Genomic DNA, 26,982 nt, shown 5'->3' with positions numbered 1-26,982 from the left:
GGTTCACATGCATACATGAAGGAAAAACACTCATACATGTAAAATATCTAAAGAAGTATATCTCTTTGCATATAATATAATAATACCATGGTCTATTTCAAATTATCTCTATTTATGCATATAAACAGTATACAATACTGGTTATGTTATTAAGTCTTCATACATGTACATACTGTATTTCAGTATATTCACCCCCCACCATGTACTCTATTTTCCTCCTCTCCCTTCCACTAATCCCCTTCTTCTCTCCAAGTAGCCCCACTTCTACAGTCTTGTCATTTTTCCTCTTGTGACTCAATGAGTTTCATTAGAGGTGGGTACAGGACCATGGTGGGAGTTCCTTCACAGCAGTGTGAGGCACTTTACCAATGACTATTCTACTGAAGCAACTGTTCCTCCATCCTGCATCAATCATTAATTTTTCATAGCATGCTTCATGGTAAGCTTGCTCAAGACAAAACACTGATGATAATGGGGATCCTGCTGTTTTCTCTTCCCTTTCCTCTTCCTCCTTCTCCTCCTTTTTCTCCTCCTCCCCTTCCTTCTTCTTTTTATTCTTCTTTGATTTATTAGTTCTAAAATCCAGATAAAAATCAGAAACTCTCCTAAACAATGCCTACTTTTTATTTGCATTTCAGATATTCTATATGATTTTAGCTATTTGGATATTTATTTTTAACTCTAAAGTTATACATTTTACTTTTGGAGATCAGGTGCTCATGATATTATTGTCAATTCAGATTCCAAAATGTTACTGCATCATTTAAGGTACTCCCTCCTCCTCCATCCAGGTCTGCATCTCAACCCTCACCAGACATTCTTCTGATTGTATCTAGCATAGGCTGTTAGTGCTGAGAACACTTCAGGCCTCACCCCACTTCAGAGTCCCTTAAAACTACCCACTACTCAGCTATTGGTCCACAGTTCATGCGTTTCCACTAGTTTGGCTAATTGTCTCTGTACTTTTTCCAATCACGGGAGACTTTGTCTTGGAGGAGGTGGGAATGGGGGGTGGGTTGGGGAGGAAGGCTGGGGCGTGGGAGGAGAGAGGACGGGGAATCTCTGGTTGATATGTAAAATAAATTGAAAATCTCTTAATTCAAAAAAGGGAAAAAAAACTACTCACTACATCTACTTCAAGATACACACTTCATCAAAAGTCAAATTGTTTAATATTTATAATAAAAATGTGTTGAAATTGATGACAAATTTTTCATTTGAAACACAAGCCCTCCCAGATTTAGTCCCTTTCGGTCTAGATGACTCTTCTATTACTTTACAATGCCTTCATTTAAGTTGTCATTCCTTGGGTTTCCACTTAAAACACACTATTAACTCCTAATATAGAAAGTAAAATTTTCAAAAAAAAAAAATGTGTTTCCAATACAACCACATATTCTATCTGCTTGAGTGATCTTATCAGGCTGGGTTCAACTTTTCTTTCTATTTTATCACATAGGAATTTAGATTGTTAAACTTCCAAACTTTCTTCTGAATTTGTATTTAATTCTCTTCAATTTATGATGCATCATTTAAAAACATTTTTAAGATTTATTTTTATTTTTAGTGTGTGTGTGTGTGTGTGTGTGTGTGTGTGTGTGTGTGTGTGTGTGGTTGTATGCTACATGTGTGTGGTGCCAAGGGAGGCCAGAAGTGGGCATCAGATCTGGAGCTGAAGTTACAGTTGGGTTGTGAGCTGCTGACTGTGGGTGCCAGGAATAAAACTCTTCTAGAACAGTCAGTCCTCTTAACCTCTGAGCCATCTCTGAACCCCCTCAATAGATTTTTATATGACAATGAGTTATCATTATATTTAGTTCAAAATATTTTCTAATTTCCAAGTGATTTCTTCTTTGCATCTGGTTTGTTTGAAATGCTTATTTTGAATGTTTTCCCTTCCTCCTGATTGTGCAAGGCCTTTGTGAGTTTTCCATTTTGCTGTTGTTTCTATTTCCATCTTAATTTCAGTTTTGTCACACTATATTTTTTATTTTTATTTAATTTTCAAGTTCATTTTTGCAGTACTAGAGACTGAATTACAGCTCTAGGCTCCAGCCTACTTTTTGGGGGGCATGTATTTTTATTTTTTTCATTTCTCTTCTGCAAACCTGTTAATAATACATTCCATTATTATTTTTGTTTTGGTTGTTAAAGGTCTTTTTAAAAATACCAATAAACTTTTATTCCTAGACCTTGAAAGGTTGGATGTCTATGAGTTTAACCACAACCTGGTCTACATAGAGACTACTAAGACACCTAGAGCTAAATAGTAAGCATCTGTCTCAAAATAAAATAATAATACCAAAAACTTTAATCATTTTAATATATACTTTAATGATATTAATTATATTCACATTATCTATATATGCAAAAATAAAACATTTACAATCTTCTAATGGTATTATTTATTTTAGATACATTTTCAAACACACAGGGACTATAATTATTATTTTCTTATAACTTAAGCAATCAAATTTTACTCATATTTGACTTATTTACCATTCCACGTACTCTTTTTCTCTTAACATTCAATTCTTTTTTCTCCTCTAATTGAAATTAGTTTCTTTTCTCATTCAAAGTATCCTAATTGTAGTTTCCTCTCCCTCTACTCCTCTGAGTTTCTTACCATATCCCCTTCCATCTAGATCCACTCCCTTTCTGTTTCTCATTAGAAAAGAATAGGCTTCTAAGAGATAACAACCAAACATGACAAAATAAAATATAATAAGATGAAGCGAAACTGCTATATCAAAGTTAGATTCAGTAACCCAGAAGGAGGAAAAGAGTCCCAAGAGCAAGCACTAGAAGCCCTTTAAGATCAAAGAACAATGTACAACCAAGTGTAGACCCTTCAAAACACCTGGTAACCACACCCTTGGCCAAATAATCCTATTATGCAGCCCTGCTGGGTAAAGCTAGCTCAGAATTCTGACCTTGAGTAAGGCCTTACTAGGGAGTCTCTATGGGCCCCACAATTCTCATAGTCAGCTGTCCGATGAAAATATTAAGCTAATAGCTATAATAATATGCAGAGGACTTGATGTCAACCCGAGTAGGCCCTGTGCTTGCTGCTTCAGTCTCTGAGCTCACATGCACCTTGTTTAATTGATTCAGAACACATGTTCCCCTGGTGTCCTCTGTCCCCTCTGGCTCTTAAAATCTTTCCTCCTCTTCCACAGAATTCCCTGAGCTCTGAGGTGAGGGATTTGATAGAGAACTTAGTCTAAACTCTCTCTTCAATGTCCAGTTGTGGGTCTCTGCCTTAGTTCCCATCTGCTGCTGGAGGAAGACTCTCTGATGGTGACTGGATAAGAGACTGATCTATGAGTATGGGAGAATATCATTAGGAGTTGCTTTATTGTTACTTATTTTTATTTTTTTTTTTTTGGCCAGTAGTGTTTGGTTTTACCCTAAGTATCTTGGCTATATAGTCTCTGATTCTTTGTTACCCAAGCAGTGTCAGGTATGGGTTACTTCTCATGGAAGGAGCCTTAAGTCAAATCAGACATTGGTTGGCTACCCCAAAAGTTCTGTGCACTTGGATTGGATACATATTTGCCATTCCATATACTCTTCATTCATTCTTTATTTATTGTTCTTTTATCTGGAATAATATTAATCACGTTTTAAATTTAGTATTTCTTCAGTATAAAGAGCCAAAAATGCTACCCATAGGTTGAGAACCTGTTTTTACTGTTTTTGCAAACCTTTCTACTTCCATAGCAATATACTTGTGAAAGGAAGACTCAGAAAGGACTCACAAAAAAGAATATATATATATATATATATATATATATATATATATATATATGTAATTCTAATGAAGGTTATAGGAGATGTCACATTAAAAAGGAATAGCTAAACTTTAAGCAATAGACATAATCTACAAAAAGTATTAAAGGGAGTGTAGGTAAGAGGAACTGGCATACATCAACAAGGTCAATATCTTTCAAGTGAGTTTTTCTGTGATGAAAACTAAGTCACATCTACTCATCATAACCATATGTATAAATGATGACATATCTTCAGACATTATGCCTGCAAAAGGCAATGATGAAATGTTTCTGTCAATGAGTCGAAAAGATATATCCAAGGTTTTATATTGTCAGTCAGTACTTTCCAGACAAACAAGAAAGCTTGATGGATAGTTGGAGGCATGGATGAAAGATGACAGATGACAGACAGATTGATAGATAGATAATAAATAGATAGATTATAGATAGATAGATAGATAGATAGATAGATAGATAAATGTTGGAAAGTATATTTACTGATACTAAAGAGATAAAATTTGCTCTAAGTGATTGGTTCATGATACAAGTGTACAAGTTGAAGAACTTCAATAGGAAAGCTGGAAACCCAGAAGATCAAATTTTATTCTCTCAGTTCAAGTTGGAAGGGCTGAGAACTAGGAAAAGAGATAATAAGGTTTTAATGCAGTAGTTCTCAACTTGTGGGCACGAGCCTTTGGGACTGAATGACCTTCCGCAGGGGTCACCCAAGACAATCTTCACATCAGATATTCACATTATGATTCATAGTAGTAGCAAAATTACACTTATGAAGCAACAATGAAAATAATTTTATGGTTGGGAGTCCCCACAACTTGAACAAATGTATTGTATTAAGGGGTCGTAGCATTAGGAAGGTTAAGAACCACTTTTTTAAAGCAAGTTTAAGCCCAAATCCAAGTCTTATAAGAGAAGAAGATTGATGTTCCTTCCAGTGATATAAACAAAATGAAATGCTCCCTCAGAATTTTATTCTGTCTAAGCCATCAATGGATAACATGAGGCTTATTCACATTGGAAAGGGTCATTTGTACCACTCAGATTATCAAGTCAAATGTCTCTTTCATACATAAACAGCCTCACAGACAGGTCTGGCAAGAATACTGAACCAAACACCTGGGTTCAACACAACTCTGACAAATGGATGCCTGAAATGAATCACCCCAAGATTTCATTTGTTTGGGAGAATCTAGGGCTGGATAGTCTAGCAATTTTGTCTTGAGGTGTGCTCTAGGCTTCTGTTTTATCTCAAGATAAGAGCTGTTTCTTTTGTTTTCCCAAAATAAAATATGCTGAGCACATTCACCCTGACATATCATTATAAGAGAAAAGTGACAGTCTTGCAACCATTTGGATTATATCTGAACCAAAAGTTAAGTTTTGATGTGTACTATTCATTCATCCACGGACAGATCATGAGTGTCTGACCAGATGTAAATAACACTCTGGCAACTAGCTGAAGCATTGTAGAGAGTTCATTTGAGGAGGTATATTGACTGTCACATTGTCTCTCCTTCCATTGTCTTCCTTATTGCCTAAAAGAAATATTTGGGGGTTGGGGATTTAGCTCAGTGGTAGAGAGCTTGCCTAGCAAGCACAAGGCCCTGGGTTCAATCCTCAGCTCCAAAAAAAAAAAAAAAAAAAAAAAAAAAAGAAAGAAAGAAAGAAAGAAAAAGAAAAAGAAATATAGAAATATTTGTATCCGTCTGCAAGACAAATCCTTTAGGTTTGTTTCTGAGTTATCATAAATCAACAATATTAAACAAAAATATATAAATAAAGGAAGCCATGGGTGACAGTGGTGTATGTGCCAGGAGTTGTTACCTGTTGTTGTGTGTGTTTGTTTGTCTGTTAAGCAAGGAATACCTAAGGCACTGCAAGAAGTGAAGTGCTGAAACAATTTCCTGCTGTAAATTATTAGCATCAAAATGAAAATTATTTTATACTAGCTGTGAATAAGATTATGTTAGATTTAAGGGAATTCACATTCATTATGATGGAGGTACACTATTTTTAAGGGAGAATTTATATCTCTAGGTGGTTTCTAAAATATTTTTCAGGGATAAAATATGCCATGATAAAATCATAGTTAAAATTTTCACATTTAAAAGTGATGGTTTCTAAGTGGAGCATTCCTGCAGGAATTCCTAAAGACCTACTAAAATGCCTGGCATTTCTATAAAACCTTTCTAGATATTTTCATTCTAATGTAACATTACCTCAAGGAATTCCACAGGCTGCCCCTCCCCACATCTGTTAGCAAAGTCCCTGTCAAATGTAAGTCGGGAAGTATGGTTCTAAGGCCTCCAGCATTGTCAGTCAAAACTGATGATGTCAGTCTAACTGCCTACACAAAAGAAGGAGGAAGTATTATTTCTGTCTCCTTGGTTTCTAGATGAAGAAATAGAAAGGCAATAATGTGTTTGCCTATCTTCTTAATAGATGATCTAGTTCATTTATACAGGGTCTCATGTAGCCCAGGGTGGCCCCAAACTCACTATGTAGCAGAAGATTATCTGGAATTCCTGACCTTTCAGCCTCTGCCTCCGAAGTGCTGTAATTTCAGGTGAGTGTCACTATGCCTAGTTCGTGAGGTTCTGGACATCAAACCCAGAACTTTTTGCATTGTAGACAGTTTCCCTAACAGTAGTGCTATACCTCAGGACACACATACACTTTAAAAGAAAGAAGAAATTTACATGCTATCAATCTAGGTATATAAGTGGATGTGATCCCCAAGATATCGAATCTTTCTTGGAAATGTCTAAAACTGAATTCTGCATCATACTCAAAGTATACACATATCTATTTTAAAGCAAAAAAAACTGTTTCATGTCACATATTACAATTAAAGAGGAAAGGAATTCAGGTAAAAAATTTAAAACCTGATAAAGTATAATAGGAGCAGTCTGAATACTTTCCACCCTTGTCGACTAATATGCCCTCTTTAGCCTCTGTGGAATACATTATTTGATTTTAGAAGTTAATGCTTAATAATTGGGTCAAGGGGGTTGGGGGAGACAGATAGAGTGTGTATGTGTGCATATGTGTCTGTGTTTTTACTGAGTTTGGGGCTGGGGTAATCTTAGGAAAAATATATAAAGGATATTGATGCCATATTTCAAAATAAACACAGGCAAATCTAGAGACGTCTAAAGAGGCTTGGCATTTTACTAAATCATGCTCAACGGAAAGTGTTTCACTTAATGAATGGAGTCATTGGCACATTTTCCTCAAAGCATAAGGACATGCGAAATAGAGAGAGGAACTGAAGGTTTTAGCCACCAGCTAGCTCACAGGGAATGCTTGGTACCCACCCTTCCCTCTAAGTGAGTCTGTTTCCACCACTACAGAGCCCAAACCCAACATTCTACCTTTTCTCCTCTAAGCTATGAAGTCCAAAACTTTAAAAAGGGACTGAAGTTATCATTTTGCAGAAATAAATAAATAGATAAACAAATAAATTAATGAAATTAAAAATCTCATTAGAAATACGCACTGCTAGGTTGGCATTGTAGCTCATGGCAAAGGCTATGGCTGCATTAACATGCTGTAAACATTGGATTTGATCTCTGCAGCCAACATAGGGATGTGAGGAGAGCATGGACTCCACAAATTTGTCCTCAGACCTCAACACTCGTACTGTATATAACATGTCCCCCTCACCACACACACGCAATAATAATAATAAAACAAAAGTTTTAACTTGAGTGTTTCTCTTTCTTTCTGTGATTATCAGGTCAATATTAGGAAGAAAGTAATCTGGTTACATAAGGCCATAAATTCAAATAAAGAATGCATGACTAATAATCTTCTTAAATATTCCCAGGATTATGTTTAGTTTAGGAAGGCTTATCACTAGCTTGAATGCTTTTGTAATAAGGGCAGGTCCCTGGAATTGAAGCATAATATATGTTGAATATTCCTAACCCAAAAATCCAAAACCTGAAATGCAATAAAATCCTAACCATTTGGGCACCCACATGGTATCATAGAAAGAAAAAACCTCAGCAGCTGACCAGAGGGTTAACAGTAAAAAATGCAGGTGCACTAAATGAATTGTATAAAATTACATTTAGGAGATGTGTATACAGGGCCTATGAAACATAAGTAAATTTTATGTTTGTACTTGAGTTTTGTTTCCAAGACACTTCATTGTGTGCATGCAAATATTCTAAAATCTGAAATAAGCTAAACTCTGAAAAACATTTTCCATAATTTTGGATGAGGGGTACTCAACATGTAGTAACAAGAAGGAATTGGAAGGTCCATGTTCTTGCCAATATTATTCAGCTGGCTGGTCTGAGCATCTCTCAGTCTTTCATGCTCATTTGATCTAAGGGAAAGGGATAGCCAAGTACCAAAAGTGTCTAAGTTTTGGAAACTTCTTCTGGTGTGGTCCTGCTTTCCTCTGTGCTTTTGCTCTTGTACTGGCTTGATGTTTGTAAGGCATTGGTGTCCACTTCCCATCATGCTAACATTTCCTATAATATTAGATTTTCAGCTTCTTTCAGCCCAGTTCTGCTGGTGACCCATGGGATGGAGAAGCCCATTTGGGAAAGCAATTTCCTGAAGAGTGTCCTGATGTCATATTCTAGTTTTGCTTCCAACTGCCTTCAATGGAATCATGTTGTTTGCGTGAGTGTGTTCATGGCGCTTTTCAACTGCTTGTGAGGAATGATAGCAATTAATTCTGTCTATAAAATGAAGGTGACTGAAAAGGGTCCCTTGATGACCCTAGGAAAGACACAGGGATCTCCCAATGACAGAGAAATGGATGAGATCTACATGAACAACCTGGACGACAGTGGGAGTAATGAAGGGCAAGGTTTGAGGGAAAGAAAGCTTAGGAGAGCAGGAGATCCCAGCTGGATCAAGAACAGAAAGGGAGAACAAGGAATAACAGACCACCATAAATGATGACCACATGAGAACAAGAATAGGCAGATTGCTGGAGAGGTCCCCAGAAATCCACAATGATATATCCTCTGTAGACTGCAGGCAATGGTCGAGAGAAAGGCTGATCTGATCTAGTCTGGAGAGCAGATGGCCAAACACCCTAATGGTTGTGCTGGAACTCTCATCCAATAACTGATGGAAGTGGATGCAGAGATCCTCAGCCAGGCCCCAGGTGGAGCTCCAGGAGTCCAATTGTCGAAAAAGAGGAGGGACTGTAGGAGCGTGAATTGTTGAGACCAAGATTGGAAAAGCACAGGGACAAATAGCCAAACGAATGGAAGCACATGAATTATGAACCAAAGGCTGAGGAGCCCCCAGCTGGATCAGGCCCTCTGGATAAGTGAGACAATTGAATAGCTTGAACTGTTTTGGAGGCATCCAGGCTGTGGGACCGGGACCTGTCCTTAGTGCATGAGCTGGATGTTTGGAACCTTGGGCTTACATAGGGACACTTTGCTCAGCCTGGAAAGAGGGGACTGGACCTGCTTGTACTGAATCCACCAGGTTTAATTGATTCCCCAGGGGAGTCTTGGCCCTGGAGGAGATGGGAATGGGGGGGAGGGGCTGGGGGAAAGGTGGGGGCGGGGGCGGGAGGGGGGAGGACAGGGGAACACATGGCTGATGTGTAAAATTAAAACACAAATATAATAATAATAATAATAATAATAATAATAATAATAGTAATAAAAAGAAAGGGTCCCTTGATACTGTTAAAGTTTCAAAAAGTAGAAGTTATTAACAATGATTGCTGACTTGAGTCTGCATGTGTTTCTTGAGAAGTTAAACAGTTTAGTGCGCTAACTTGCCAATGTGGATATGGAAAATTAAAATCAGGCAGTTCACAAAGTATTAGCAACCAGCAATCTGGAGACTGAGCATGTTGATCTATCTCCACAATGTTCCCACCCTTTCAGGGATCTTGGAGAAGTTAAAAAGAAATATTGGCTGATGTTGATCCATGCTCTAAAGAGCAACTTTTGGAAAGAGCAACAATTTTCTGCCAAAAATCCTGTTGTTTTAAGTAACTCAGAAAGAAATGTTGGTGTGTGTTACCCCTACTTAAGTATTTCTGGTTCAAATTATTTTGTGCAACAATCAGTTCTGGCAGAAGGGTGGGTTTACATGCACTGGTATCAAGATGATGGGAGTACGAGGCTGTTTCCAATTGCAAACTATATTAAAGAGTAATTATGTTCCATGGAAGAGATCCTTTCCAAGATAAGGCCAATGACATACTCTTTAGAAACATTTTTCATCATCAAGAATGTTTTCTTTTAAATGTGGTCCACCAACAATCTGTGGAGTGGGGTGTGTTTTATTTCCTAAACCCTAAAACTGGACATTTTGAAGCTTATAATTTTTAGCAGTATCTATCCCACATACAGAATAGCAAAAATAAGAGGTTTCACTGCTAAGTTTCCATACCTGAATACAATGTGCTTTGATCATATTGACCTTATGTTTTACTCTCCTGGATCTCGATCTGTAGACCAGGCTGGCCTGGAACTCACAGAGACCCACCTGGCTCTGCCTCCCGAGTGCTGGGATTAAAGGCGTGTGCCGCCGCCGCCGCCGCCACCACCACCACCACCACCACCACCACCACCACCACCACCACCACCCATTGTAGTCTGCTTTTTCTTATCCCTTCTCCTCCTTTTCCTTTCCTTGTTAAAAGAAAAACAAAAACCTATTTTGTGTTCTCTCTCTCTCTCTCCTTCCCTCCTTTATCTTTCTTAAATTTTTTCTTTCTTTTATTTCTTGTTACTATTTTAAAGACATAGTTTCATCAAGTTGACCTCCCTGGTTTTGAACTCCTTCTGAAGAACAAGAAGGTTTTGAACTTGCTATAATCCTATTGCCTTCAGCTCCCCAAGAGCCGGGATTATAGGCCAGTACCATTAGGCATAGCTTCTTGCTTTACCTTCATGTCTCCATGCCACCCATCAGAATTTCATTTTTGAAGGAGAAATGTAATACTGGTTGGTCTTTATGGGAATTAGTTGGTTAATTCACCACAGAGAATTCAAATACAGGTAAAGTGAACAACCATCATTTTGAGTGTTCTTTCTCACTTTGAAATTCTTATGAAATATAGTTAGAATCTAGGTGATTCTGTTGATTGGCCTTGTGGAGAATTTTTCTCATGATATCAAACAAATTGAAAGCATGCATTTCAAAAAAGTCACAATAAAAGTGAAATTAAAAATTTTAAGTGTTGAATTTTTAGCAATTTTAGATTTATCCATTATTAAAAAAAGAAAAGCTGACCACAGAGAATTTCTGTGATGACATCAGGCAATACTGGTGAAGAGATGGAAGCTGAGACACAAAAGGAGAGAAGGGCCAAGTGTTTGCAGTGAGTGGAATCTGGTATGTGTGTTGAGATCTGGTGTGTGAGTGGAGGCCAAGAGTTCCATGTTGATTTTTCTCAGTGAAATGGAAGAGGACTCAATGGGTCAATGCACAGGTAGGTAAAAATATGATCACAAGTTTATGGTAGAATGAATTCCTTTGAAATGATCACTAAAAAAGGAAACAGGCTGGGCAGTGATGGTGCACGCCTTTAATCCCAGCACTCAGGAGGCAGAGCCAAGCGGATCTCTGTGAGTTTGAGGCTAGCCTGGTCTAAAGTGTGAGATCCAGGACAGGCACCAAAACTACACAGAGAAACCCTGTCTAAAAAAAAAAACAAAAACAAAAACGAAAACAAAAAAAAGGAAGCAGATGCAGAGAATATAGGACGATCACTCAACAGCGATGTCAGTATGTGAATTTGACAGGAGATGGACCAGGAGAGGTTTGGGTTTGGTTCCAACCACACTGAGGTCTACGTGCAGCTGTGAAATATTTGGAGAGAAGATGAAACAACCTGTGAGGTGAGGAACTCTTGACCTGCTAAGTGCTCAAAGGCTAAGCATGTTTGCCTCCTGATTCAGCCTGCATTGTTACTAGACAGTGCATTAAAAAGAAAGAAGACTTTTCATAGAAGACATTCAATTTCTGTTTCCTCCTTCCATTCTGAGTTCTTTTGGCTGCAACTACCTGTTGTGATGCAAACAGTAAGTTTCACTCAGGGTTAGAAATTCAAATATCATTAACTTCTTAAGTTCTGTATCAGTTACCTTTCTTATCCCATGACAGAAGTACAGGGCAGAAACACCCTGAGGAAGAAAAGGTTTGATTTAGGTATGGGCTCCCTTTACATTTGGGACTGTTGGGAAGCAGAGAGTAGACAGATGTAGGGCTGAGCTCTGACTGTCAAAGGCCCTTGCAGTACCCACTTCCACCAGGTAGGCCCTGCCTGACTTCTTTAGGCTCTGGGGCCTCCAAAATCAATGCCACCATCTGGGACATGTGTTCAGACACATCAACGTGTGGCTGACACTTCACATTCAAACCATAACAAGTTTGTTTAGAATTATTCTTCTAAAAATAATATGACAAAATTAAGGGAAAGGCAGAGCTTTTGCCTAACGTATCACACCCCTGAAACACAATAATTAAATATCAAAATATAAATGTTCTCTATTTGAACAACATTCACTTTGTGTATCACTAGAGTGAGTTGTACATAACAACACTTCTAACACTACTTAATAGTTTTATTTTAGCATATTTAAAGCCATATTCAAAATTAGATTTAAATCTTGATTCAGTGAGTAGACAAATATTTAGATGACTAGTAACATCAAATGACAAATTCAGTTGGATTGCCTGTGGCTTTTAAAGTTTTATGTAGACAAAGAAAGACAAAATTCTGCCTTGTAAAAATGTATGTCCACCTAAGCATATGTAATTGCTCTTTGGAATAACCAAACTCTTATCTGTTTACATGAAGGGAGAGACAAAAAAAAAAAAACAAAAAAACAAAAAAACAAAAAACAAAACAAAATCATGTAAAGTAAAAAGCAAAATAAAATTCATAGATTTTAAGTAGAGAATGAACACATCTGCACATTTGACTGCTCAGTCTACAGCGTATGACCCATGAGTCTCCTTCTTCACCTTTCTCTTGTTCTGTTTGTACTTCTTCATGTAGTTTATTTGTTCTTTGTTGTTTCCACAGATCTTGCTGATAATCTAAGAACTGTTTTACCATCTCAAACGACAAAATTAGAGTACTTGTCTGGCATCCATCACAATGACCATAAATATGAAATAAATGGTCAAAATCTTCCTATTATATTTGAAAGCACAAGTTCATTGCAATCCCTTGTTAGGAGGAGAAATACTTAGAAACACAGAATGGGTGCTCTCTTTATCACAAAGTTTGTGTTTCATTACTCTTTGAAGAGGAGAAGGATGGGCTAAGCTGCTGCTGCAGTACAGAGGCCAACAGGAATTGTCCGTGGCTGAGGCATACGTTCCCACAAAAGCCTCAAATGCCAGTAGGTCAATAAATGTCTAAAAATTCCCCCTTGCTTTCAATGGACAACATGAAGTTTCAAAAGAGTCAGTGTAGGATGTGGGAAAGCAACAGCATCAGAAAAGAAGGAGTCCTGTGAACAGCTTCCACTCCATCTAATTTAAAATGAGTGTTCCTTTTCAATTTTGGTGATGAAAAAGAAAATGGACTATCAAAATAGTTCTTCAGGGAATTATGAAAAAAAACTCTCAACTACTTCAGATTTTGTGTTTCATTTTCCTTTCATTTGATTGTTCTCTGTCTCTGTCTCTGTCTCTCTGTCTCTGTCTGTCTGTCTGTCTCTCTCTTACTTCTGTGTGTGTGTGTGTGTGTGTGTGTGTGTGTGTGTGTGTGTGTGTGTGAGCGCGTGCATGTATTATGACATAAACACCTGATTTTAAACATAAGAAATTCTGTTTAAACTGGAGATAGATTCTGGGTTAGGGGTGGGAGCATATGTCCACTTCGAGTTTCAAATCCAGGACCCTGGATTCCATCTGGTGCAGACACATCCAGGCCCTGTGCTCAGTAAGTTCATGTCTATCTATCGATCCCTTAGAAGCCTATTTGTTTTCTAATGAGAGACAGAAAGGGATTAAATATAGATGGGAGAAGAAGTGAGGAGAACTGGGAGGAGTAGAGGGAGGTAAAACCATAATCAAGATATATTTTATCCAAAAAAACCTACTTTCAATAAAAGAGAAAAACGTTGAAAGAAAGAAAAGAAAGGAAAGGAAAGGAAATTTTGTTTCTAGAACAATCCCCCCTCTGTCCTTCAGCTGGGTATTGGGATCATCTCTGTGCTGACCTGAGTCTCCTAACTAGTCCTCCAGGTGACATCTTTATCTTGTCATGTAATTGGCTCCCGACAAAGAAGAACAAAAGTCAGAACACATAAATTAACAATGGGCTACACAGCCTGTGTTTCTGAGTCAAGCTTCAGCCACTGACACTCAGGGTTTTCCTATTTTTAAAGAATATAGAACCAAATAATTACTAATATTTAGAAATAAGTACTTCTGTATCTCTAGAACTTACTAAGGTTTTTAACTTAACATACAGAAAATAAAGAGAAGAGGCTGGGAAGTATAGGTGGTTATGCATCACTTAATCAGACCTTTGAGTAAATCCTCTTAGGGTTTATAACATGGTAGGTTCCCAAACAGGGATATTTCATGCACTTACCTGGCTTTCTCCTTAGGAACATGTCCTTCTGCCACATTTCCTTGTGTACACACCCTTACCAACTGCAGTAACTCTTCAAGTGCTGCTTGGGTATTCCTAATAGTATACATCGGAAGACTCATCTCTGAGTTCATAAATGACTATGATAGAAAATGTTCTAAGCTATTCAGAATTCACTTTTAAAAACAAGAATCTTGTTCCTGATGAAACTTGCTTACAAGGAGCTGAGTGGTTCAATTAGTAGAAAGTTATTGACTTACAGTTCTGGAGAGAAGTAGCCTTGAGTAAATATGGTGGTAGAGTTGGTTCGTTCCCAAAACCATGAAAGAATAAGCCACAAATACTGCCTGTGGCTGGTGGTGAGCTGATAATCTCGTGTCTTCCCAAACTGGGCATCCTACTTCTTTCTCTATACAGTATTCTCCCTGGGTGCTTGTTTATATCCTAACTTCTCCCTTTTAGTGAGTGTAACAATTGTGTTAGAGATTTGACCAACCATATTCTGATATAACCCCCTCCTAACACCTGAAATGACCATATTTTCAAATAAGGTCACACTGTGAAACACAAGACAATAGAATTTCAATAAGGTGACAAACCCTGAACAGTTATTTCATACTGATAATCACTCCTCAGTTTATAATTGGATCTTGCTTGCTTCTAGCCTCACAAAATATGTTTCCTCATTTTTGTTACTGATTTATGTTTGATATTTGCAGACACCCAATGTATTTTCACATTCTCTACAAAGTCAGGGATATTGTTTATGTATTCTTTAGGTAAACAAATTATTACTAAGAATGTTAGATCCTAGGGACAAGGTGGAAAACATTAAATGTCTCCAATGCTGATAAATTACTCTCAAGTTGGAAACAGTCAACAGAGACAAGTTTAGAGTCAACAAATATTGGATACTAAAGGAACTGAACATTCTGCAAGGTACAGAACACTAAAAGAGAATAGCCACCCATTTACTTTTATTTCCATGACTTCACCAAAGTTTAATTTTTCATTATGAGTATCTTAGTGACAATCTGACATTCCCAAAAGATTAATTCCTACTAAGAAGAAACAGACTCCATAAGGGTGCATTTCAATGGCTCACTGAGCATCCATGGTCTTCAGCCACAGGCAGATTTTCTGGCTTGGATCAGAGCCTTAAGAATTTGAGCAAATATTGCTCAGAAACATGAATGGAGAAGGTTCACTCTAGACGTTTTTATGCCTTCTTATTTGCCATCTAAGCAAACCATTCTTCAATAATCACAACATGATGAAAATATTTGGCCCAGAAGGGTGAGAATTTTACAAATAATGAGGAAAGGGGAAAAAAATCCCACAGCCAGGATAATCTATGTCTTGAAGACAGAGGAACTAAACATCACTTCTTCTCTGTGATTGAGAAACATCTAGAAGAAATTCATGATTTTAGTTTTGAATTTTTGTTACTTTTTAGACTAAAAGGCATCTGGCACTATCAAACACAAAGTATAGGAGTGAATGTTTTATTTTTTTAAAGAAGTACTAAAGGTCCCAAATGTCTTGCATCAGTGGCATTGACAATTCTAATACAAGGTTCTATTTCCAACTGCTAATGCAGTTAATAGAACACAAAGCCTAAAGTCTGATAGCAATCTAGGAAAGGAGCACATAGGGAGAGCTGACCTCAGCCTTCCGTGAGACATGGTACAAACATCTAAAAATGGGGAAAGAATAGAGCTGTTCTCTATCCACGCACTTGATTAATTAAGACTAGCTTGTTCTTCAATATGGGCACAGAGGCTTCTACTTCCAACCCCCCAAAAATGTGCAAGGATTCCTACTGCTCAATGAAACTGAAGATATATGTAGGTATTATGTCTTATTAAGGGCAAAGGTGACACATCATTATTTATCCGTGGAATATTCCGTTCTTGAGCCCTCAATCCCATCTCTACCTGCATTTTCTTTTAAGAGATAGCTCCCTTTTTCACTGATAGTGATTGAAAATGATCACTGGATGTGCTGTATCAATTTGGACTTCTGAGTGCAGGAAACAGAAGGTTGAAATTAACTCTGCATGTTGCAATAAATAAACCTTGGTAGATTTAAACAAGTCTGTGTGTTGTTTGTCTTAACAGTGTACAGTAATCCATCCATCTAGACAGACTGAACTATCATACCAACATGCAACAAGAACTGAATTCATAGATTTCTCCAGTCTAAAATACATATACGTTGGTTCTGATTTTAACTTTCATGTCTGTGCTAATGTATATTCTGTGTATCTTATACATGCCTAACGTTTTTGAGTTTCCTTCTTTGTTTCCCTGTTCACCCATGTTCTACTTTTGTTCTGATTCAATATCTATAATATGTCATGATTTGCATGACCTTTATGTTTTTGTTAACTTTTTTTTAAGTGTTCAGTATTGCAAATGTTTCTTCTATTCCGGCACACGGCATCTGCACTGTTGTTTATGACAAAGAGATGATTAACTGTTATTTTATCGAAGTATCATTAATTTTGACAACAATGCTTTATCTAAAAATAAATAATTGCCTAACTCTGTGTCACAAAGATAATAATGTTTTGTTTCATTTAATACCTTTATAGATGGGAGCTTTGCATAGTTACTTATTTGGTCTACCTGCAGTCTGTGTTTTTTCTATAAAGTATTTCTCTCCATACTATTTATTAATACTCGAATGTTCTCCAGTGAGTTATAGAACATCCTTCATACACCCTAAGTGCACATACCATTGTCTCAACTCTTTAAAACTTTTTCCCGGGGCATCTCATTTGAAACAATGTCCCTTCCTATTATTTTTTTTTCATTTTGTGACTCCAAAAGCTCATTCAAGAATAGAAAGAGATACAGGTAATTACAAGCTCCTCTGTTAAGGCACAGCCAAGATCATTGCTTGACATCCTTCCATTACCAGGTTAGACAGATAAGAGATTCAACAGAGGAGTTAAATGAATCATTGATACGAGATTGAAGAAAATATCCCAGGATATTTGGATTTGGGTTTCCCAGAAGCACATTCTGATACAAAAATTTGCATATAGTCAAAAATTTGCATTTGCAAGCAACCATGATGGAGAAATTAAGAAGATAGACAGATAAGACAAATAAAAAAGGTGGCTGCCATTAGTGGCACTAAACTTTACCTCTGTGGGAAATACTCTGGGACTCAATGCATAGCACAAGCTTTACAATTATTGTATGTGATGGGACATTGTTTGCAAATGATGTCATTGATTAAAAGCTACAGTCCTGGTATTATTCCATGTTCAATAAAAGTATTAAAAGTCAGGAGAAAACTCTCAGGCAGAGAGTGAAGAGACATGAGACATGGATGATATGAAGTACATTGTTGGTTGTCAGAAGGCAAAGGCAATGGGAAGCTGACAGACCAGTAATTGCCCTCTAAAGCTAACAAATTCATTGCAGGATAACCCCATTGAGTAGAAAATTAAATTCAGAAGCTCTGAGAAGGGCTTCTCAAGCTTAACTAATAAATAGGCCAGTCTGAAATCCTCATAAAACCCCTACGGAGCAAATATTATTCATGCTCCTCTTTTATAAAAATATTAAAGCACAGAGTGGTTAGAAAATCTCCTAAGAGTTTAGACCCTGGTTTTGTTTTTACTCTTTTTTTTCTTTTCGGGAAGTTAAGTTCATTGCAATATCAAGACAGTTGATATAAATGTTTCATTATTTTCCTTGACTTTCAGCGGCCCTTTCAAATCTATCAAGAAACAAAAAAAAATCTGTCTTCGAAAAATATACTTATAACCACTAATGACAAAAATGTTTTGTTTTTAAAAGCAATGGAAACAGTAAGTACAATATGAATTCCAAATGCTGAATTATTTTATGGTTGAAATGTAGGAACACAAACAGGAAACATTATCCAAGCGGGGAGTGAACCTCAAATTGAATGTCCTCCCATCTTATTTTCTCTTAATACCCACAATGAAAACAGTGTTGCAAAGCTCTGACCTGACACAATATTTACCACACTGACCTGAAAAACTCTCGTGTCAAGGCTTTGATTGTCATTTAAAATTTAAATAATATGAGAATGTAGCAGTGTTTGGGAGTTCCACTTCCCCTTCTCTAATGTGCACTCATGGTCACTCACTATGCGCTATGTGGTGTGGCTTAATACTCCACTTTAGATCTTTAGATCGGGTGCCAGCCTGTTTGCTAAACAACTCATGGTAAGTAGTTCTGGCTCTTCTCTACCTGTACTCTTCTCTTTGGATTGACAGTGTGTTTTGAAATTCCCTTTTAGGATCTATTATTTGCAACGATGAAAGAAGATATGACCTACTCCTGTCCACTAAAAATTTTTAAAATAGAATAGCCTATTTTTTTTATGTTTAGTTTTGAAGTTTTCCTTTAGGAAAATTAATATTTGTTTTAAGACTTCATATAAAACTACCTAGGTTTATATAGCCTGATGTACCCACTAATGTATTTTAAACTTGCCTTGACTTATGCCTTTATTCTGTAAGACTATATTTCATGAAACTGCCTCCACTTTGGAACATAGAATTTGGAGTAACCAAATCTGTGTTCCTAAGCTGTGATGTCCCCCAAAATAAAACTGTAACAAGATTTTCTTTTAGAATACCAGCTCCAGAATAATGACATGGAGTCTTTTTGATTATGAAAGCTTGCCCTTAGCTTAGGCTTGTTACCAACTAGCTCTTATAACTTAAATTAACCCATTCATATTAATCTACAGTCTGCCATGTGGCTTGTTTCCTCTCTTCCATACTGTACATCTGACTTCTCCATGTCTTGCTGGCAAATCTCTTCTTCTCTGATTCTTCTCCCCAAGTTCCTCTCTCTCCCCAGAGGTCCTGCCCTCCTTTCCTGTCTAGCTATTGGTGATTCAGTTGTTTATTAAACCAATCAGAAGGTGCCTTGGCAGATAATGTACAAAAAGATTATCCCACAACATTTCTCACTTTTTTCCTTCAGCTTCTCAGCTGCTATTGAATCAACCGATATTTCAACTACCATCTGTGTCCTCATGGCCCTGAAGCCTTGCAGTCAGTGCCCCACCACCCAGGCTATGTTCTGTCAGGACTTCTGGTCCTACCAGCATTGGCTCTGCTCTGCAGGCAAATGTAGTTTCCAATTGAGTCTTTATTGTTCTATCTACCAATATAGACTTGGGAATTAGATGTTGGTGTGGAAACCTGGTAGCTCAGAGGGTCCAAGAAGCAACCAGCTGACCTTTTTAGTGGGAGATCCAGCAAGAGAATGCTTCTCAGAAAAGATTGTAAGAGCTAGTGAAACAGAAAGTTTGTTGTAAGATTGTGTCTCCTAGAAATGTCAGAGAGGCTACATCCACTAAGTCTCACCAATATGGCTGCCTAAACAAGACCTGAACAATGATGACATCAACGGACATGCTAACATGGAAAGGGCAAAGCTCATGGTGCCTTGACCCTAGACAAAGAACAGAGGGGGCTGGGTAATACTAAAAATGGAAGAAACCAAGTTTGTTATTGAAAGATCCAGCAGTCAGCTCTGAGATCATATATATACAGTTACATAATACAGACTGAGAGAATGTAGTTATATAGTTAGGAACATATATGCATACACTTAACTACAACTAAAGAAAAAGAGGCCTTGAATTTGAGAATGAGCAAGGACTTGGAAGGAGGAAAATGAAGTAGGAAAATGGTGTAATTATATTATAAATTATATATATTAAAGGAAACCCATAGCAAAAGATTATATTTTAAAAAAGAAATAAAAATATAGCTAGGGCTTGCAACATTATTTATAAAGATACTTAGCTACAAGATGAACACATAAAAACAATATTTGGAGATTCTCACCCTTTTCCCATCTCATCTCTTTTAATTCCTTGACTTTCTTCCTTTTCAACACTAATTGTATTGTCTTAGAATGAGTAAAATGCTATTAATCCTACAGACACAGAAAAATTAATTCTCTCATTTTTCAGTAAACTGAGGGGATTAGTATGCATATTCCTTCTCAGTAGCCCAGGCACTGATGAGATGAAAGCTCCATGTAACAGTTGGATTAAAGTCTGAGGACATTGAATAGGACAACACAGCATGGCTAGGTGCTATTCCTGACACACAGCCACTGTTGGGTAATGTGGGAGAATGGTTTTAAATGTATGGACATTTGTGAGATGTATAGATAACAACATTTCCCCTGTTACTCACCTTCAGTATTTGTGTCTTCCATAAAAATAAGAAACATAGAACAATGGCAATTTAAAAAAAATAGTGATATAGAAATAGGCTGACCTTCCCACTCCAAGCTTTCCTGCTACTCTCTGTCTCACAGAGGAATGGCAGATGCTTAGTTGTTTCAGCAGCCCCTAGATACAATTAAAAGGAGACTGTATGTATGTATTCTTCAACTTCAAAGGGAAAATTTATACAGAGCAAAAATCATACCTTTTCCTCCAGTAAGATAACAGCCAACAATTTCAGAAAAACTCATCAATTTTAAAGTAGCTGGGATGTGGAGTTGGCTCAGGATGTAGGAAAGACTGATTTGCATTTATGAGACTCTGACTTTGAATCCCCAAGACCCATGGAAAAAGACTGGCATGGTTGCAAGTACCTGTAACACCAGAAGTCATGGGTAGAGACAGGGAACTCTTGAGAGCTGGCTGGCCAAACGGTCTAGCTGACAAAATAAGCTTCGGCTTCAGTGAGATATCTTATCTCAAGAGTATAAGGTAGAGTATGGTAGAGAAGACACCCAAAGTAATGCCCTGGCCTCTACATGTATCACATTCACCCCCACACACATTTACATTACACACACACACACACACACACACACACACACACACACACACACTGATGTAAATACTGATACTTTGTAAATAAAACCATTTTTTTTCATGTCCCAATCACATACTGACATAACACAGGACTGTACGTATTCTCATAATCAGACAAGAGATTCTTTGAAAACTGCAGCAGCCACTGTGAGGACCCACTAGATCACTAAAGCACTTCCATAGTTCAAATCTGAGATACAGCAGGTTCCCAGGCCCATATGGTTTTATAAGCCAATGCCATCTGTTTACCATTGGCCATTTTCTAAGACCCACTTCCTACCACTTTTAAGAAACACATCAAAGAACATCCATCTGGGCTTCTAAGATGCAAAAATTGCAAATTGTTCTTCTTTGGCAAAATAGTTTGTTCTTCAAGCTCCTTGTTTTACAAACCTGCTCATCAAGGGCAGTAACAATATCCAAAGAAGAAATATCTCCAAGAAACAAATGGAGCAAGTTTTCATTATTGCTCTCGCTAACTGGCTCTATGAATTGATCTCTCATGCTTTGCAAAGTTCTGGCTTGCGAAGTAATCTTTGCTGTAATGTTATTTAAAGATATTCTTTTTTAACCTCAAGCAATATGGGCCTTTTAGTAAGAGCCTCTAAATGAACTAACAACCCTTAAAATTTGCAGAAATAAATACCGCTTGGAGAAGTGCCAAGTGTCATCATCACTGGTGAAAGGATATTTGGAGCAGAAGCCTTCCCAGAAACCACATTCTGTGGAAATGCTCTTGCGTGAGTCTGTCTCACTGAGCTGCAGTGGTGCCCAGCAAGAAGGAAGAGGTCTGGTTCCACAACCTGAAGCAACTGGGTCTACAGCTCTGTTATTTGTTCTCAGTACAACCAGGCAGGTGCTAAGACTTTTCAGATCATCACTTCAGTAAGATGTACAATGATAATAAAAGAGTGTGCTTCTCTAGGGACACCGTAATAATTGGAAGACTGACAAAGAGCAGGCTTAAATAGTGGCTCCCATATGGTTTGCCATTTGCATCCTCCTCTTCACACCTTTGGTCCTTTAAATAATGGTGACTGCAGTTTAATAGTCTTTTTTCCAGAATAGGAGAAGTTCATAAGTTTAAAACGGTTTTTTTCTGGAAAGTATTGCTATGCAATTTGTATCAACGAAATCTTAGCAGCTTGGCCATGAGGGTCAGGGTAGCTTAGTCTATCTGCTTGACCCATAAGTACCTAATTTTATTCTCAGAGCCCTCAGGGGGAAAAAATGCTAGGTGTGCTACTGTGCAAGTAATCCCAATGCTAATGAGGACAGCTGGATCACTGTGGCTCACTTAACAGCCAGTCAGGTCTATGAGAGACCAAGGTGAATGGTTCCTGAGGAACAATTGCAGACGTAATCTGATGTTTAACTGTAAATGTCAAAATAGATGTCAACCCTAGCTGTTTATTGTTACATTCTTTGAAGCCATGAAACACACTGTATGTTTTGCTCGATCAAAACTTTGTTAGGCTTTCCTAGTAAGTCCATATCCTAAGGATTCTGGACTTGTCAAACTTAGGCGGAGGCATTTCAGTGAAGAGATTTTCATGGATAGTCAGAGAAAACAAAAAGGCATTTAACTGGTGGTGCCCATGCCTCAGCTGCCATCTGGGCTGACATCCAGTGTTTCCAGGTAGTCTACCCCAATATCCCCTCTACAAGCTGCTAGAGCACATGGAGGACTTGGTGCTGAAGAACCAGATCTAGGAGCACATCACTGCCATTAAAGATGAAAACCTGAAGCATGGCTGTAAGCAAAAATGTTTGTAGCCTCCGGCACCTGCTACTAAACATGCACTAAGAGACTTTGGAGGCTGCTAGAGGAGGTGTGGTAGCAGAGAAGGACTCTGCAGAGCCTGCAGTATCCCTGGAACAAGTTTAAAAATTAAAAAAAAAAAAAAAGACAGATCCTGTGGGAAGATGCATTAAAATGTACTAAAAAGTAGACTTGTGATATTTTAGGAAAAGTTCATAGAGCAGAGCCGCATGTAGGGAAGAGCAAGGAAGGGTATGGGAACAATATGGGGGCATGCTCTGTGCACCTCTTCCCCAACACACTGCCCAGCTGCACAACAGCAGGATGTCCAAGATGGAGAATGGGTCATTTTCTGGATTGGGCCTCCTCAAAAGACCCCCATGATCCATGCTGTTTCTGGAGGCCATGTTGGTAATCCTCCATGGTCCTTACCGCTGCCCTGGCAGTGTTGATGCTCAAGGTCTTTTTGGATATCCATGGTCTGAGCTGCTGAAGGCCCTGTTGATTTCCATGCCCCATGCTATCTCTGGAGTCAAGTGAACTTCCATGGTTTTGATGTCCATGGGTCTTGCTGCTGCAAAAGGCCATGATGATGTCTGTGGCCCATGCTGCCACTGAGGGTCATGATGCTGTCCATAGTCCATGCTGAAGCCAAGAGCCATGTTAATGTCTGTGGTCAGTGTTGCTGCTAGAGGCAATGTCGATATCCATGGTCTAAACTGCCACTGGAGACCATGATGAGGTCTGTGGTCCATATTGTGGCTGAGGGTCAAGCTGATGTCCATTGTCCTGGTGGTCCTGTGCCTTCTCTAGAAACCATGTGGAAGTCCATGATCCAAGCTTCAGAAGACTATAAAGGGCAAGTAATCTTTTTCAGTGGTATGAAAGAATGGAGACTCATAGCTGAGAATAGCATAGAAAGCTTCTTCAGTGACAAGTTATTCACCCCCTTACCCCCAGCCACTGACTCCAAAAGAAAGAAATAGTCTAAACAAGAAGTCATTGAAGATAACTCTTTAAAAATGTGATAGGGATGCTAAAGTATAGCTCTTCACAATTGATGGCTTCTGGCAGAGGTTGGGGTGGGTGAGAAAGGTCTCAGTTTTCTTTCAGGAGCTGGCCACTGAGAATTTGACCATGCTCCCATGAGTACATGGGCAATACAAAATGGACTTGGTGTTTTATTCTTTTTTCTTCTTCAATTGTTTTCAAGAGGACGTCACAAGTGGGAGGGCTGGGAAGAGAGTATGATTGGGATGTATTTTGTGAAATGCCCAAATAATCAATAAAAATATTGTTGGAGAAATAAAGAAAGGAAGAAAGGAAGGAGGAAGGGAGGGGGAAAGAAGGGAGAGAGAGAGAAAGGGAAGAGAAAAGGAAGGATGGATAGAAGGATGGAAATAAAAAAGAAAGGAAGGAAAGAAACATAAAAAGAAGGAAGGAAGGAAGGAAGGAAGGAAGGAAGGAAGGAAGGAAGGAAGGAAGGAAAGAAAACCAATTATGACTCTACCTTGAAAAACCCATACTCACACATGGATGTGTCTTATTTCTTCTCTGGGCATCTCTCTCTTAACTTCTGTGCTTAAGATCTATGATAAAAATGTACTTAATAAACTCCAGTTTTGCTTCAAAAACAATCGTTTTACTGTATTTCCTGTGCCAGCCTTGTTCTGTGAACCTCATTTAGTCACAGAAGAACCTATCAGGTATTATTGTCTTCACTTCTAGAAAGAAGAAAGCCATCCTTTTGTAAGGTAGAACACCTCTGCTTTGGTATATCACAAAGTTCGAGCCAACATTCAAATGCAGACCCACTTGGAGGGCCACCAGGCAAAGTCCTGTAGGTCTTATTCCTGCTCAGACATGGCAGCCTCAGACGTGGTAGCAACTGCTCTGAAAAAATGAGCAGCAAACTTGCCAGCCTGCCATGGTGCCAAGGTTACTTAATCCTTCTAACAGCTCATGCAAAAGTGTCTGTCATTTCTTTGCATCTGAAAAAATACCCAAAGGGCAAGAACAAGGTAACAGCATTATCATACAGTAAAATGATAATAATAAATAAAAATCACCATTTAAATATTTTGAGAATATTTCTTTTTTTTTTTTTGATTAAATGGTCAGCATTGCTGAAAAGAAAGCCATTGGCATGACAATGCTTACATCTGTTTTATTCCTTTATTACATGTTGTTTGTAACTGAGGCTTTTCTGCTGTTTTCTAGGGAACTGAGTGAGTGGCGTTTTCCTTCACTAGAGAGCAACTCCTAGAAGTACTGCTAACGCTGGTACTGAATAGATAATTTGGAAAGGGCTGACAGACAAGTCCTATTCCAGGTTCCATCCTTCACAAAGAAAGAGTAGAGTGACAACCATGGAGGTCAGGAACCTGACCTGACTCTTGTGATACCACAGTTCATAGAAAGTTTGACTTCCTGAAGTATGGAAGAAAACCGTTGTCATTAAGTAGGTTAGGGTACTGGGGTCTCGAAGCTCTACACGGGAAGAGTAAATAGGTTTTGGCATGGACTTGGCAAGAATAAACTAGGCAAAAGCCTTGTGAGATCTATCAAACCTTAACCTGAGCCTGGTTTGAGGCTGAGGCAGTGCACAGAGCAGACCACAGCAAGGCCAAGTGTGTCAATTTAGTCTAATGGTCTGTTTCCAGGGGTGGATAAAAGACATCTCTTTTTGGCTATTTACAATACTAAAAATGTGTGGATTGGCAATGGTTAAAATGTATTTATCCCTATGTGTTTGTTGACAACCCACGGACCCTACTGCTATTGTTTAGGAGGGAATGAGGTCTCTGACTTCTATTTGTAGCCTCTTTGGCATAGAAACGACACGGTTGATGTTGAAAGCTGTGGTTTGGTGTTAGTGGCACCTTGGTCCAAGTGTTTCTTGGCCCACAGTGATGTATCCTGGACAATTTAGTTAATCCCTTTCATGTGTTCAGGGACTAGGAGTGTTTGAGCAGTGTTTTAAGGGCTAATAATATTTTCCCTTTTATTTTAGTCTTAGGCTTCAGTGAATGAATCCAGGCATGACTGAGCCTTGTAAGAGAATCTAACAGAATTTTATTCTAATATTCCAAATAAAAGAAATTTTGGAGTCCTGATATGAGTACCACCTAGGTTTCTACATAACTCTTACATTGGTTTTGGTGGCAGTAGTGGTAGTCAGGCCTGTTTTTAACCACTGTGCAGTTTAAGAGTCATTATTACCAACATGTGATGCCTATTGGATCTCTGGAGCCAGTGGTCATATTATCATGAGGCCTTTACTCTACAGGTGATCTTTTATGCAGTTTCAGTTGGTTATCCAAACATGGCCGATTGATGAGTCTTAGAGGTCCACAGGTAGATTGATAAAGCCCACACAATTATAAGATAGCTATCGCTTCCTGAAGAACTCTGTGACTAGTAAATATATGTGTATACTTTTATTTTGAATATGTAATAGAAACAAAAGGGTTTAAACATTTTAAAAAGTTTACACATATTTAGAAACTGTAGTGAATAATTTCTGCCATTGGCTGAGCATTATCAGTGGCTGATGAAACCATAATAAAGAGATAATCATTGACTGGTGATGTCATTATGCAGGTCCTATCAAGGGAACCTTGTTGAGATATCATGAATATAGCCTCCATGCCATGTCTAGAAAACATTGCCTAGCAACAGGCATCTTGGTACTCAGTCTCTTACAATCTTTCTGCCTCTTTTACCCTGGGCCTTAGATGTAGGGTTTGTACTGTAGATGTATCAGTTGGCCCTGGGCACTCTATGTCCACTTACTTTCTGCAGTTTGAACAGTTGTATAATCTGTGTACGAACCCCCATCTGCTGCAAAAAAAAAAAAAGAAAGAAAGAAACTTTTTTGATGTGGGATAAGAATTACCCTTATCTGTGGATATAAGAATAAATATGTAGAATACAGTTAGAAATTATAATGGTTTAGGAAATGGAAGTAGTAGGTTTTCCTATAGGATCTATGATCTCTCCATCCATTAGTAGTTGACTAGTTTTAAAGTATCAGG

This window comes from Onychomys torridus, chromosome 12 (genome assembly GCF_903995425.1).
Source record: "Onychomys torridus chromosome 12, mOncTor1.1, whole genome shotgun sequence".
NCBI lineage: Eukaryota > Metazoa > Chordata > Mammalia > Rodentia > Cricetidae > Onychomys > Onychomys torridus.
This window is presented reverse-complemented; position numbering follows the sequence as displayed.